Source organism: Amblyomma americanum, chromosome 7 (genome assembly GCF_052857255.1).
Source record: "Amblyomma americanum isolate KBUSLIRL-KWMA chromosome 7, ASM5285725v1, whole genome shotgun sequence".
Taxonomy (NCBI): domain Eukaryota; kingdom Metazoa; phylum Arthropoda; class Arachnida; order Ixodida; family Ixodidae; genus Amblyomma; species Amblyomma americanum.
The window spans coordinates 19408418-19422888 of NC_135503.1; positions in this window are offsets into that span (position 1 = coordinate 19408418).

Genomic DNA, 14471 nt, shown 5'->3' on the forward strand with positions numbered 1-14471 from the left:
TTTTTGTGAAGTCTAATAAATTCCGATTTTTCTGGAGAGCACTGCATCCCGCTAAATAAAGCAAATTGACCGATCTCATCCGCCGCTCTTTGCAGTATTTCTTGCTTGTGTCCTGTCGATCCTTTTGTCGTCCACACTGTTATGTCGTCCGCATAAATTGAATGTTCTACATCTTTGATGTTTTTCAGTCTCCTAGTTAATCCAATCATTGCTATGTTAAAGAGCAAAGGTGAGATGATGGATCCTTGTGGTGTCCCTCTGTTTGGCGTCGTCTTCTTTTCTGACCTAATGTTGTTGATGCCGATCGTTGCTGTTCTGTTAGACAGGAAGGCCTTTACGTATGCGAAGATCCTCTCCCCACAGTTTGTTGTCGAGAGTTCTGCGAGAATGGCGTTGTGGCTGATGTTGTCGAAGGCCCCCTTGAGGTCTACAGCCAAGATTACGCCTTCTCGAGTCCCCGATATTTGTTTTAGTACCATGTCTCTTAACTGGAGCATCACGTCTTGCGTGGAGAGTCCCGTTCTGAACCCGAACATAGTATCCGGAAACAGACCGTTGTCCTCCATGTAGTTGCTCAGTCTAGTCTTGACCACTTTCTCGTATAGTTTACCAAGGCATGAAGTTAGCGATATCGGCCTAAGGTTCTCTAAACTGGGTGTTTTCCCTGGTTTAGGTATCACGATAATCTCAGCGTGTTTCCACTCCGCCGGGACCGTGCCCCTTTCCCAGTGCTCGTTGATTAGTCCGGTCAGGCTTTCCATTTGGTCATCACTGAGGTTTCTGATCATTGCATTGGTTACTTGATCTTTTCCCGGTGTTGTGGTCCTCGTGAATGACCTGGCAGCCGCGTATACCTCGTATTCTTTTATCGGGTCATCCAGCTTCGAGTTCCTTGTCCCTGAATATACCATGGTGCAGGGTGGCACCTGCGTGCTTCCGACGTACCTGGACCAAAGAAAATCTGTAATCTGGGCGTCCGTGCCCTGAAAATTGTGCGTGATACGTTCAGAAGGTGCGCCTTCTCTTTATGTCCATCTACTGATTGGCCTTAGGGAGTCGAACAGCCGGCTGAAGAGTGCTGGCAACCTTTCATCAAGCTCGTCAAGGAGCCTTTCTGAGAAACCTGCTGTGACTAGTATGCCAAGAAGTGGATTGTCTCATCTTTGCGAGGCCGGCCGAGATGGCAGAGAAGGCAAGAAAGGACACCGTGCATATCTGGGCTCCCGTGTCCCAATCACTGGAGGACCATCAGCAAGCGACGCACAGATGGACATCGCGTTCAGTGCGGCAAAAGCGGCGAAGTGCTGGGAGTATTTGTGTGCTTCGGATCATTTCCCCTTCACGATGAGTGTTCGTGTTTGACTCCATGCCGTTGGTGTCATAGGTGGAGCGCCCTCCTTATTTATGTTGCCGGGGTACACGTGCCTGGGATAGCAGCAACAAAGCCACTCGTTCTACACCTTCAAGGCACTCACAAGATAAGGTGTTTGTCTGCGTGAAGTAGAGGAAGCAGCTTTACATTAAGTTTGGGAGATCGCTTCCTGTTCTACGGTACGAGTGGAATTCGCATGCAAACTCTTCAGTATTTGTCGGGAGAATATAACTTAATGGCAGAACAAAAAATCTGCGCATGAGGCCAAAATACTCTGTGAAGAAAACTGCCTTAGTGTCGCCTATCTTGTTTCCATAATGTCTTTAGAAGATTGTCCAATTTTGCATCTCTGTGTAGTGTGTGAAGCTACTGCGTACGTGCGCGAACGATACATAATCCGCACAAAATCTCTTTCATAATAAGAGGCCTCATCTGTCGTGGTTGCTATTATTCGTAGCCGCAGAAAAGCAATGCTTCATAACCGCTGCGAAGAACTGGCTAAAAATCTTGCAGCTATGGAATACTTCCCTAAAATAAAAACTATCAATACTGAAACAGAAGATCTGTTCTGCTATATTTATAAGAGTAATTTTACTCTGGCATGGTGCATTGCAGAGAAAAGAATGAAAATAACGTTCAAAGTTACTAACAAATCTACGCCTTATAACTATAAGGAAAGAATTTAAAAATAAAAACACGGTAGCCTCCTTGATTCTAGCAAAAAGTTCGGCTTGCATGACGGTGAAGTAATTCCTGTGAGTGTAGAATAATGCGGTGGCTGCCTTTGGTAGTGCGGCAAGTTCATGAAATGCAGTATATATAGGCATGATCGACGCTCTAAGCGTAACGGCTCGCTACTCCGGTCTGCCCGCTTAATGGCCGCAGATGCCGCCGAAATGGACGACCTACCATGAGCGGGAGAGACAAACACTAACCCAAGCGACCACGCACCTCGAAAAGTACCCGCATCAGGGTTCGTCGTAATCAACAGCAGCGACAGCGAGTCTTGCCAGACGGTTAAGGCTCACCCACGAACGAGCTCACATGATCCACACGTAAACAGCTCGCCAGTGTATAAATCGCATATAGAATAAAGAAATTGTAATGGGCTACGTGTTTCCTGGAACATGTCTAACAAAAAGTAAAATAATATTAAATAAACAATGGTATATTTCCCATCGCAAATAGCTATGGCTTGGTTTGGTTTATTGGGGTTTAACATTCCAAAGCGACTCAGGCTATGAGGGACGCCGTAGTGAAGGGTTCCGGAAATTTCGACCGCCTGGGGTTCTTTAACGTGCACACACATCGCACAGTACACGGCCCTCGAGAATTTCGTCTCCATCGAAATTTGACCGCCACGGCCGGAATCGAAGCCGCGTCTTTCGGGCCAGCAGCCGAGCGCCTTAGCCACTCAGTCACCACGATGGAAAAATAGCTGTGGCTGAATCTAGCTTTATTCAGCGGTAACAGTACTGTGAGTTCTTTTTTTTTATTCCCAAGTTATGCCTACTTTCGTTTTCATATATCTCGTTTTCATAAATCTCGAGAGTTTTCATAAAACTCTCGGGACACAAAATGGTAATCTCCTTTTCTCGACTTTGAGTATAGCGGACCTAACTTGCCGCCCAGCGTGCAGCTTCACGCCATACTGTAGTGCAGTCGATGGAAGCAGCCGCACGATACGGGTCACTAGTGGTGGACCATTCTCTCATCTACGTCTCTGCGGCGTCAAATGAGTCAGCGAGACTGCGAACACAGCCGGGTGATGAAAATAGCTTATTAGTGTCGAAGCACCTGTGCTGCGTGATGAGGCTGCAAGGTGTGCAGAGATATTGCGGTGATTAAATTCAGTCGTTTGCGCAAATCGCATTCGGCTAATGATGCTAGAAGTATCGAATAACAAAAAGGTACTGAAAAGACCAGAGATGAAGCTTTGGATGAGAGCCTTCTCTTTGACGCAGAAAGAATACCGGCGTGAGTGGTTAAGAACGTTACCCAAGAAGTAAAAACAAAATGGAAATACCTTTGCTATGTTGCCTTGACCAGCTCCTCGTTCAACTACAGCACTGACACGTATGTTCTGCGTGTGTAGGTGTAACCTCCGACTAAACACTGCATCTAGGTGTCATCGTAGGTGCCAAAAGAGTGCGCTCATCACTCATGCGGGGTAACGCTTTGTTCAGCCAGCGACTACTGTGCAGAGCTGCGCTTGCATTTGAGAGAGAGAAAAGGTCTTTAATGGAACAGGAGAGGTCTGCCTGGTTGTCGGCCTGGCATGCTACTCTAGGACGCTAACGTGTGGTAAGCTCACCGAAAAACAGCGCGCTTACACGGGACACGAGAAAGGAGACACGCACACACACAGCGCTGACTTAAAACTGCAGGTTTTATTGCATTGCTCACAATAAATACTAGAAAAGAAAAAACAAAAACAGTGGAAGGCGAGGAAGAATTCCTTCTGCCGCATCATGTCGTCATAGTTATTCAAGATATTGAATCTCTTTCCTTGTCAATGCCATCGATGGTGTGCTAACGCATGACGCGGCTTTCCTATCTATGATGAAAGCTTCATACAGCTCGCGCTTGTGATTATATCGCCTCAAAATCTGGCTTCGTCCAAAGTTAGGTGTGCAGTGACAGCCAGACACGTGTTTTGGCAGCGTGCTGCCGTATCCCGTGCGGATGTTAGTGGCGTGCTCTCGTAAATGGTCGTTAATGCAACGTCCACTTTGACCCACATAAGATGCACCGCATGACAGCGGGATCTCGTAAATTACCTCCGTGTCACAGGTGGTGAACATTTGTTCATGCTTCTTACTGCACCGCACTGGTTTTGGGGCATCTTCGTTCACCAATCTGCAAAGAAAATCGTGTCCCGTGTAAGCGCGCTGTTTTTCGGTGAGATCATGTACCAACTGGCCCGGCAACTGTGCTTAATGTGGTAAGCGCCGTTTACTCTCCTGGTTGCCTTCTATAGTATCCGCCTCGACCGCCGTAACATAGGTGGGGCCACACACTCTTACAAAATGTCTCGAGCAAAGTGCCCATGAACAACATCGAAAAGAGACGTAGGTCAATCCATTTACCTTTGAATAAACAGGCTAAGAAGAGGAAGTGCTATATGCTGAAGCACACGCACGCACGCAACAATGCATATTGCGCAATAAACATCTTGCCTGATTTTCGCAAAAACAAACTCCTACGAGAACGCTTTTCAATGCGAAAGCACAACTTCCGGCGTCATGCCAACCAAGAATCTTGTGGCGTTCCTTACCACGAGGGTCCAGAAATACTGCCGCGAGCGGCTTTCGAACCCGCGTCGGCGCGAACAGACCAGCTTTGCTGGCCACTGTACAAGAGCACTACTCTATCACCGCAGCCGATCACGCCTCGTGTTAAACTGCAACACTCTCTCGCGCTGTGCATTGCATATCGTCGTCTTCATCAATTTCCATCTGCGGTGCGAACAGGTCGGAGCAACTTAAACTCGATCAGAGTTTAACATGTGGCTAATGTCATCGGCAGCCGTGCAGACGACCCGGCAAAGCAACACCTTGAGCCAACCAGGCTAAACACATGCTTTCGCACGTCTTCTCAGTTTAACATCGTTGAAATCCTACCACTTTTTCTCCTGAATGAAAAAAAAAATGAGAGAATGGAACTGCTACGACTTCTTAACAGAACGGGTATTTTTTTTCGGATGCAAAGAGTCCATGAACTGCATTTCTAGTCTCAGTTTCTGTCATTTTTGTTGAGTACCTTCCTCACTTCTCACTTTTGTCTTTTGTCGTAATGCTCCTCCAAAAAGGGCCAAACTATTCCCCTCGTGTATCGTTAAATGAATAAGAAAGTGTAGCGCCCATGTAGGAGGAGGTGGGAAGGCAAGGAGGTTAACCAGACGAATAGCCGGGTTGCTACCCGGCACGGGCGGAAAGGGGTGAGGGGAGAAAAAGATGAAGGAGAAAAGACAGTTGCAGGAAAATAAGGTCACTATGTAAAGTCACAGCCTATCGTGCAGGCCACCAGTCTTCAAAAAGCGGAGCAGTGCCTTGGAGGCCTTCACCGCCGACGAAGGCCGCGGCCAGTGGCCGAGAATCTTCGTTTCCGTCAGTGGGCGCAGGTCGAGATGCTCCAGTGCACGGGAGAGAGACTGTCTTTCGGCGGTGTAGGCATGGCAGCCCCCATGTCATGATTGCATAGTGCCTAAGAGCTGATCCTGTACTAAAGAAAGAAAAGGCCGAGGGAAAGGGAAGGACAGGGTTTTCTGCATTTTCCTATTTATTTGGATTACACCGTGTCGCAATTGCAAGCAAAAAGGATAAAAAGGATAAAGTATATAAGCCTGCCGCGTTCAGAAGGTGCGCCTTCTCTTTATGTCCATCTACTGATTGGCCTTAGGGAGTCGAACAGCCGGCTGAAGAGTGCTGGCAACCTTTCATCAAGCTCGTCAAGGAGCCTTTCTGAGAAGGCTGCTGTGACTAGTATGCCAAGAAGTGGATTGTTTCATCTTTGCGAGGCCGGCCGAGATGGCAGAGAAGGCAAGAAAGGACACCGTGCATATCTGGGCTCCCGTGTCCCAATCACTGGAGGACCATCAGCAAGCGACGCACAGATGGACATCGCGTTCAGTGCGGCAAAAGCGGCGAAGTGCTGGGAGTATTTGTGTGCTTCGGATCATTTCCCCTTCACGATGAGTGTTCGTGTTTGACTCCATGCCGTTGGTGTCATAGGTGGAGCGCCCTCCTTATTTATGTTGCCGGGGTACACGTGCCTGGGATAGCAGCAACAAAGCCACTCGTTCTACACCTTCAAGGCACTCACAAGATAAGGTGTTTGTCTGCGTGAAGTAGAGGAAGCAGCTTTACATTAAGTTTGGGAGATCGCTTCCTGTTCTACGGTACGAGTGGAAATCGCATGCAAACTCATCCGGAATTGTCGGGAAAATATGACTTTCGCTGTGAAGAAAAGTGCCTCAGTGTCGCCTATCGTGTTTCCATAATTTCTTTAAGAGATTGTCCAATTTTGCGTCTCTGTGTAGTGTGTGCAGCAACTGCGTACGTGCGCGAATGATACATAATCCGCACAAAATCTCTTTCATACTAAGAGGCCTCACCTGTCGTGGTTGCTATTATTCGTAGCCGCAGAAAAGCAATGCTTCATAACCGCTGCGAAGAACTGGCTAAAAATCTTGCAGCAATGGAATAATTCCCTAAAAGAAAAGCTATCAATATTGAAATAGAAGATCAGTTCTGCTATATATATATATAAGGGTAATTTAACTCCGGCATGGTACATTGCAGAGAAAAGAATGAAAATAACGTGCAAAGTTACTAACAAATATACGCCTAATAACTATAAGGAAACAATTTAAAAATAAAAACAAGGTAGCCTCCTTGATTCGAGAAAGAAGTTCTGCATGCATGACGGTGCAGTGATTCCTGTGACTGTAGAATAATGCGGTGGCTGCCTTTGGTAGCGCTGCAAGGTAGTCATGAAATGGTGTATATATAGGCATGATCGACGCTCTAAGCCTAACGCCTCGCTGCACCGGTGTGGCCGCTTGATGGCCGCAGATGCCGCCGAAATGGACGACCTACCGTGACTGGAAGAGACAAACACTGACCCGAGCGACCACGCACCTCGAAAGATACCCGCATCAGGCTTCGTCGTGATCAACAGCATCAACAGCGAGTCTTGCAACACGGCCAAGGCTCGCCCACGAACGAGCTCGCATGATCCACACGCAAACAGCTCGCCAGTGTATAAATCACATACAGAATAAAGAAAGGTATGTGAAAATAAATAAATAAATAAATAAATAAATAAATGAATAAATAAATAAATAAATAAATAAATAAATAAATAAATAAATAAATAAATAAATAAAATTTTGGCATGGGCCTAAAATATCGACATGGTCACGTCTGTTTGGTCTAGATTAGTGGGATTAGGTTAGAATAGTTCTCTCATCATTTCAATAAACCGCTCTCGGTATTTACCGAATAAAAAATTCGTATTGTCTCCAAACTTCTCTGTTATCTCTGTCCTTCAGGCAGCGTGTGCCATAAAATCTACTCAATTCAAGAAACATAAGTTACCGTAACTGCATATTTAGAGCATGGGCAACTGGGATCTCTTTTCAGTGCGTATATTATTCCGCACGCTGATAGTTTCTGTCATTGTCAACAAATGGACCGGAAAAATAGTTTACATTATTGTTGTGTTGCTTGCAGAGACTATAACCAGGACTTAGCATTTCACTGGCTTATCTATCGCCTTCTTACAATAACGAAAACTGTTACTGAGCACCCCACTTGTTACCGTTCACTAACTCTTTTGCTTTTTCATGAAATGTTTCCCTGAATACAGAGGTTATCACAAGGGAAGCATGCAGTAATCATGCAGTGTAAAACATTTTTAATCAGGAAGATTTATTTTTATTTTTCGAATAAACTTATTCTAAATGTCGGTGCGCGGATTTATCAGAGTAATACATCCCACGTAATGTTATATATGATACTGGGGGGAAAAGAGAAACATATGGCAATAGCTAGTACACAACAAGACAAAGTCTAGTCATTCCGTAGTTAAGAGGTAGACGAAGCTCTAGACGCAGTACTCCCGAGTGTATGCAGGATGCAGGATGTATGTGCTGCTTTTTAGATTTCGCTATGTTTTCACTGCTTCTTTATGTCTTTCGTTCCATAAAGTGTTGACCTGATTTGAATAACCAAAGAATGTTTTCTATGAAGTATATTTTTCTGTTGCTTTTTTCGTTATCGTTTTTTGTGTACGCTTCATTCCTTATTGTTTTTTCTAATGATGCGCCAACCGTTCTTGACAACCATTGTTTGTATTTTGCGTCGTTACTTGTGCATGTAATTGGCATGTTGACTGCTGCCTTGCAATGCATGCCGTGAGGGGTATATCAGGCCACAATTTCTAGCTTTTTTCCCTCGACCCTCACGATGTGCACATGGGAAAATAAATTAAATTGAATTGAATAAGAGATGGCTTAGTCTCTATGTTCTTTAACAGAAACCACAGATCTAGGACACCGCATGCCCCACATTTATGGAGAGCAAGCTTGCCCAGAGAGGGCAATATTTACTGCATTGGAACTAATGTCATATGTAGAAACTATACAATTTGCTTTCACTTTGGCAGATTGTGGGGATGTACCTGGCGCCTCAGCTAGAAAAATCAGTGCGCTTCACTTTAACCACTCTTGAAAGATTGCCTAAATACACCTTCTGGCTCTCGACATATCACTTTCTAATTTGGGCACCATTTCCTTCTTTTTAGCGGCATTTTCTTGTTCTCTTTATTTTAATTTGTACTATGTTGTTTCGAACAAACAGCGCTTATCTTTCGACTGCTCCGATCAGAAAATTAGACAACGAGTTCCAGGCACCTCAAGAACAACTGTTATTGATTTAAGTTTAAAACAATCAATATTTTCTCATTTTCCGTTCTGCGTTCATGGTTTACTAAGTGCAGCAATGTGCAACAAGTCCAGCTTTCTCAGGCAAAAATTTTGAAAAGTGGCAAATTTTGAGACATTGTTATGGAAACAATGAATGTCCATTATTCAGATATGTAGCTAAATCTTCCTTTTAAAGTGTTTCCAGCGATCGCATCGAATAATTAAAGCTACCATAGAAAATCAATAGCGAATTCTTTTGACGATATCAAAAACGTGAATAGAAAAAAAATACAACACTTGTATCGGGTGATTTGAGGTTATATTGATTGTTATAGTGAAATATCGCATTATATGAAAAAAAAATTACGTTCATAAACGGGTTCGCTCAAACATTATTTTGTCCACAATTGCTAGGTATAGTTAAACTGGCAAACAGTGCCTCTTCCTGAAGAAACTTTTTCTGCTCTTGCACCACCAAGGACGAGAAGAAGCCGCCTGGCTGAGGATAGCTCTGAAGCGGATAGCCCTCCAATGGCTGTCCTTTGCCCTGTAAGGGCAACTCCCTAAGGGCTGCCTCGTTTCATGTTAGGGGGTTGACAATAAATGTTTTTCACGACCACCAGCTCGAAAGCAGCGTTCCGATTGCGAACACACCCTCCTGCGCACGCGTTGTCGGCACGCCCCCAGGCAACCTCATGCACTGTCGCAGCCAGAAATAGTACTACTATTGCGCCGTCAGTCCATCACAAAGCTGTTGGGCAACCGCAAGCTGGAACAACGCTCGTAGCTATGGGAGCCACCGGATGCTTCGGCCACGATCAGCAATCGGATCTCATCCATTATCTGTCCCAATGTACAACACCCTATCATTTGATTCGGTTGCACAAGCAAGAAGCACACAGCTCGCGTGGACTGCTGTCGTCTGCCCACCAGCGATGCAGAAACTCAGCGGCGCAGAGTTCGATAGCTTCGGGTTACGAGAGATGCGGCTGCGATTTGAGCGACACGAAGGTCGATGCCTTTTTCCATTTTTGCCCCGTCCCTATGAGTTAGTGGGGAATTTGCGCCAAGCTGAATTCTTAAAAGTTTTGAAGCTCATATCGTGCTATTGGTGTTGGCACACAGCCCCTTTTATTTAAGTTATAGAGGGCGTCTACCTTTGCTGCGTGAAACTTCATAGAGGAAAAAAAAAAAAGCTGGAGTGCCCTTTGTTAATTTTTTTTTTATAAAAAAGGAGCTAATGTACGAACTGTGCATTTCAATTTTCCGTGAGCCACATGAACTTTTTCACGCTGTCTTCACCCCAGTTGAAATGTCCGGTACCTTCTGAGGGAACGCTCTCATGCTCTTGACTGAAAAAAAAAAGCGCTGTTTTCAAGTGCATTGGCCAAGCCGTTTTCAGCTCAGAAGATCGCGAAGACTGCAGCATCAATTTTTGACGCTCTGAGCTGCCTTCAGTTTGTTTCTTCAAAGATCCGTAACAAAGAATAAAACTAAGTCTTGAAACACTGCGCTCGTTTCAAAGACATAACTTGCGTACGTGACTTAGGCGAAGCTTTGTGGTTCTGGCTGCTTTTCTATGTCAAGAATAACGCTCCGATTGTGACCATCTAGCCCTTCGTTACGGAGATCATTATGGCTCCGGATAACCTCTAAAAGTCGTTCCAAGCTCGAAGACTAGCAAGACGACCGACGTGGTGATGTTTTCTTATCTCTGCCACTGACGGCAAACCCAGCCATTGGAAATCATTACCGTTTGTTCACACGTTTCTAGTGTATCTTGCAGCTTCTTCGTTGAAGCTTATGGGGTCACTCTGCGTCCAGCCGGCCGGGAAGGCGAGCTTCCGTGCAAGCTACACGCAGGCGTTATTTAAGCACGCAACACGTTTCCCCAACCCGTGGCGCAGGGTCGCAGCCACGGCAGGTCCGGACGAAATAGGCAACGGCAGGGCACGCTAGGAAATAGTTTATTATCCTAACGCGAGGTAAAGCACACTGCGGAAGAATGTTCTATCCGTAAAATAGCTGTTCAGTAGCTCACCAAGTCGTTGACGTCGACCGGCGTTGGTGTTCGGGGGCCGGCGGGCCTCGGAAGGGGTCCGTGGGGTAGTTAGGTCAGGTCCGGCGGCGAGAGAGGCCTTCCCGCCGCGCGATCACGCCTTTTATCCCCTCGGTCATTGCCTCCCTCGCAGCAAATCGTTACCGTCAAGCTTAGGCGTGCTACCCTCTCCGCAGAAGGCGACGCGCTGCCGTGACGTCACGTCAGTGCTGGGGCGGAAATGAGCAGAGTCGCGGGGGTGCCTTCTCTCCACATTCCTGGTGGCCAGCGCGCCCGTATAGGTCACGGTCGCCGCTGGCGCGGGGGACGAGGAGGGGATACCAGTGTATCCCACAAGCTAGGAGAGTCTTAGGCGGGTTTCGTGTCTTGCTTGAATAAAGTCCACACCTTTATATCTTCGTACTTCGCAGGACACTTTCTATATATTTCCCGAGAAACTTTTCACGCAAGACAACACAGAAAGAACGTAATAACGATCTCGTTCACCTGGTTTTCAAGAATAGCTTGTCTATGATGGAATACCGAAGGAAACTTGGCCTACAGCCATTCGCTGATACGATAGAATAGTGAACATCGACAAAGTGAACTATATTTTTAACATGCGCTTGCGACTTTATCACTAGCATTCGGATTCTGCCCGCATTGAAGCATGAAGATTGCGTTTTTGAAGGCAAATATTTCCTCAACGCGCCGGCACCGCTTTTATGGGTTTAGTTTCTCGGAATCCCCCTATGGCTTTCCAGCGGTAGCTCGGTTGAGAGTAGAGAAACGTCTCATATTTCACTGTGGTAGAAAAAAATGTGAGCACATAGCAAGCTTTGAGTGTACAAGAAGCTAAAGAAAGAGAGAATTTATTTCCGCTCCTTCGGGCTTTAATTTGCGTCTCGATTTCTGTTCAGCCGAAATACCCGTCCTCAGCAAGGTATCAGAAACATATGCAGCGTTCTTATCAAAATGCCGCGCTTCCTCAAACTGATCCCACCCACTGCGGTGTAGAGAATATCTTCGCTTAAAGCTGTTCGCTCACTTCACCGATCATAAGACGAGAAGAAATTTATATAATCTCCAACCGCTTCAACCCCTTCTTTGAAGTTTGCCATAAGCGTCGTACCCCCCCCCCCCCCCTCCTCCCAAAACAAAATGAAAAGAATATTTAGATAGTGCAGCCGATCGGCAGATTCAGACGACGGAAGTTTAAGGAAAGTTCTGCTTGGACACACCGACAGAGGGCGAAAAGCTGGGCGCGTCTTAGACAGGAAGACTATTCGACAGCACACTTCTACCAAAGACGCGACGTAGTGCGTTCTTTTACTTTGCGTGGTAAGGGTATACGCGAAGATCAAGCAAAGAGACTCTTTTAGTTGGGTTTGCCACGGAATTTTTTTCCTGCTCTGGAAAAACATCATACGCGGGCTTTATTTTTTTATCTGTTGAGAATTTGGCTTTCACTGTGTCTCTTAAAATGCGTAGCTGGTTGGACTGTGCATTTAAAATGTACAGTTTAAGTTTTAGGCTGTCGGGCTTACAGCATGTGTGGCCTTTACTTGACCTGAAAAAAAAAAACAGCAGGTCTAGCATGACAAGCGTTGTCTCGGCACATCTTAGAAATCCGATATCCTCAACTGAACGAAAAGAAATGACAAAAAAAATAAAGAGAGCGGGGGGAAGAAGGGGTGCATTCTTTTTCTGCATTTCTGCAATGCATCCACATCCCTTCAGCTTTACTCTACATTTAAGGTTACTACCTTGAAGCTGCATGTATGCATTCCCGCTCATATTTTAAAAACATCAATGTGATTCCCCGCCTTATTATTGCTCCCAATGACGCAGAGCAAAATGCTCGGACTGGACACCGCAACTGAGAGCCCTCAAGGCACACAAGCTACTGTTTGGATCCCTGACGGCGCCATGGTTGTGCGACAAACTCTGGCTTTCACGCACGGTCGCCCTTACATGGTATCTTTTCCCCTTCCCTCTCTTTTCTTTTATTTAATTATTTGCAGAAAAGCTGCGTCGCCTCGAAGGCATTATCGCAGGGGAGACAGTTTGAAAACAACGTCTACTTTTCACAGAAAAAGCAACAACATTAAGCGAGGTTAACGTCAAAGTAAAACAAAACAATCAGTGAACATTATTAAAGGTAAGAGAAAACTTGAACAATAGTAAGACAGGAGTAGATTCTCAGGAATACAGACGACAATAAAAATCGCGATTATCAAACACTGAAACACACTCTTCCGGCAATGAGTTCCTGTCTTTCACAGTTTATGGAAAGAATGATTTAGAAAAACTGTTTGATTTAGAATTGTATTCGCGCACCTTCGCGCACCGTCCTTTTACATTCCTTATTGTCTCTTTCCTATTGCAGGGTAGACAACCGAAACACCCTTCCGGTTAACTACCTCATCCTCTTTGGTTTTTGACCTCAAATCAAAAACCTGATTTTCAACGCAACATTCATTGCAATCAGATATAAGAAAAAAAAAGCATACGCCCGTCAGCTTTGTTTGCTGAACCCTTTTCCTTCCTTCGGGAATTTTTCCCAAACCTCAAGATTTACACATTTCTAGGAAACACGTTTAGGTTACGTGGAGCACGGTTGCTAAACGCGACACTGCGGCCTTAAAAAATGAAGTCATCTTTGGTACGACGCTGTCAGCGGGCAACCGCGAGATTAGCTCAGAGATTGTATTTCGTCGAAAAAAACGGCGAAAATGAGCCGTGGCATGCATTTTGGGGCATCTAGTCGGGGTCCGAAATGCCTATATGCTCTGCGTGGTGCGACCCACTCACTCGCTTTCCAGAATCACTGCTGTTGCTCGTGCAGGCTATAGTCATTTGCACCCGCACTGTTTAGAGCCATCCCGCGTAGCTGGTCTACGTCGAGAACCGGTCTCCCTACTCGGTAACTATCTCTGTAAAAGTGCGCAGTGTTATGGAAGGCACTCAGCTGCTGTGAAACCATCTGGAAAGCTATGTAATGCAGCGAGAAGCATCATTTCCTGGCGATTTAAAAACCTGAGTTCCCTTCATCTCATAGCGTTTTCTCAGCGCCGCCAATCAGCAAACCTGTTCACACTACTCTATTGTCAACTGCTTCAAAACTCGCTAAATGTTCTGATTGAATTAGAACAAGAGTTGAAAGCAGTGTAATTTTGGTGAAGAAAAGATTTGTTCCGAAGACAGGGTTTTGTAGGCTGCGTATAATTCAGTATGCTACTGTTTTGCGACATGGTCTGTCCAGTTTCCGCGATTACCACACGTAAGGTCCGTTCTGTTCATCCGAAGGAGTGATTTTTTTCCTGGTGATCCCACAATTAACTCGACCACACCGACGTTGTGCCGTAAGTGCAAAGCGTCGTATTCGAATTCTGTGCTCTTCAATATGAAAGCCAACGACTAGCGCACCAAAATGTTTTTTTAAGCTTTTAAAGCGATGAACCCTCCGGCTAAAAACTTTCTAAATGAAACTCGACGCTGTCATTAAGCGGTGCGGGACAGACTGGCTTTCTCCGCGCACCCCGTATTTCCCACAGCACAGCTCGTTTCTAACTAAACCGGGCGCGACGACACCATCCCACCGCTTACCTTCGACAGAGAGACGAGCCAGA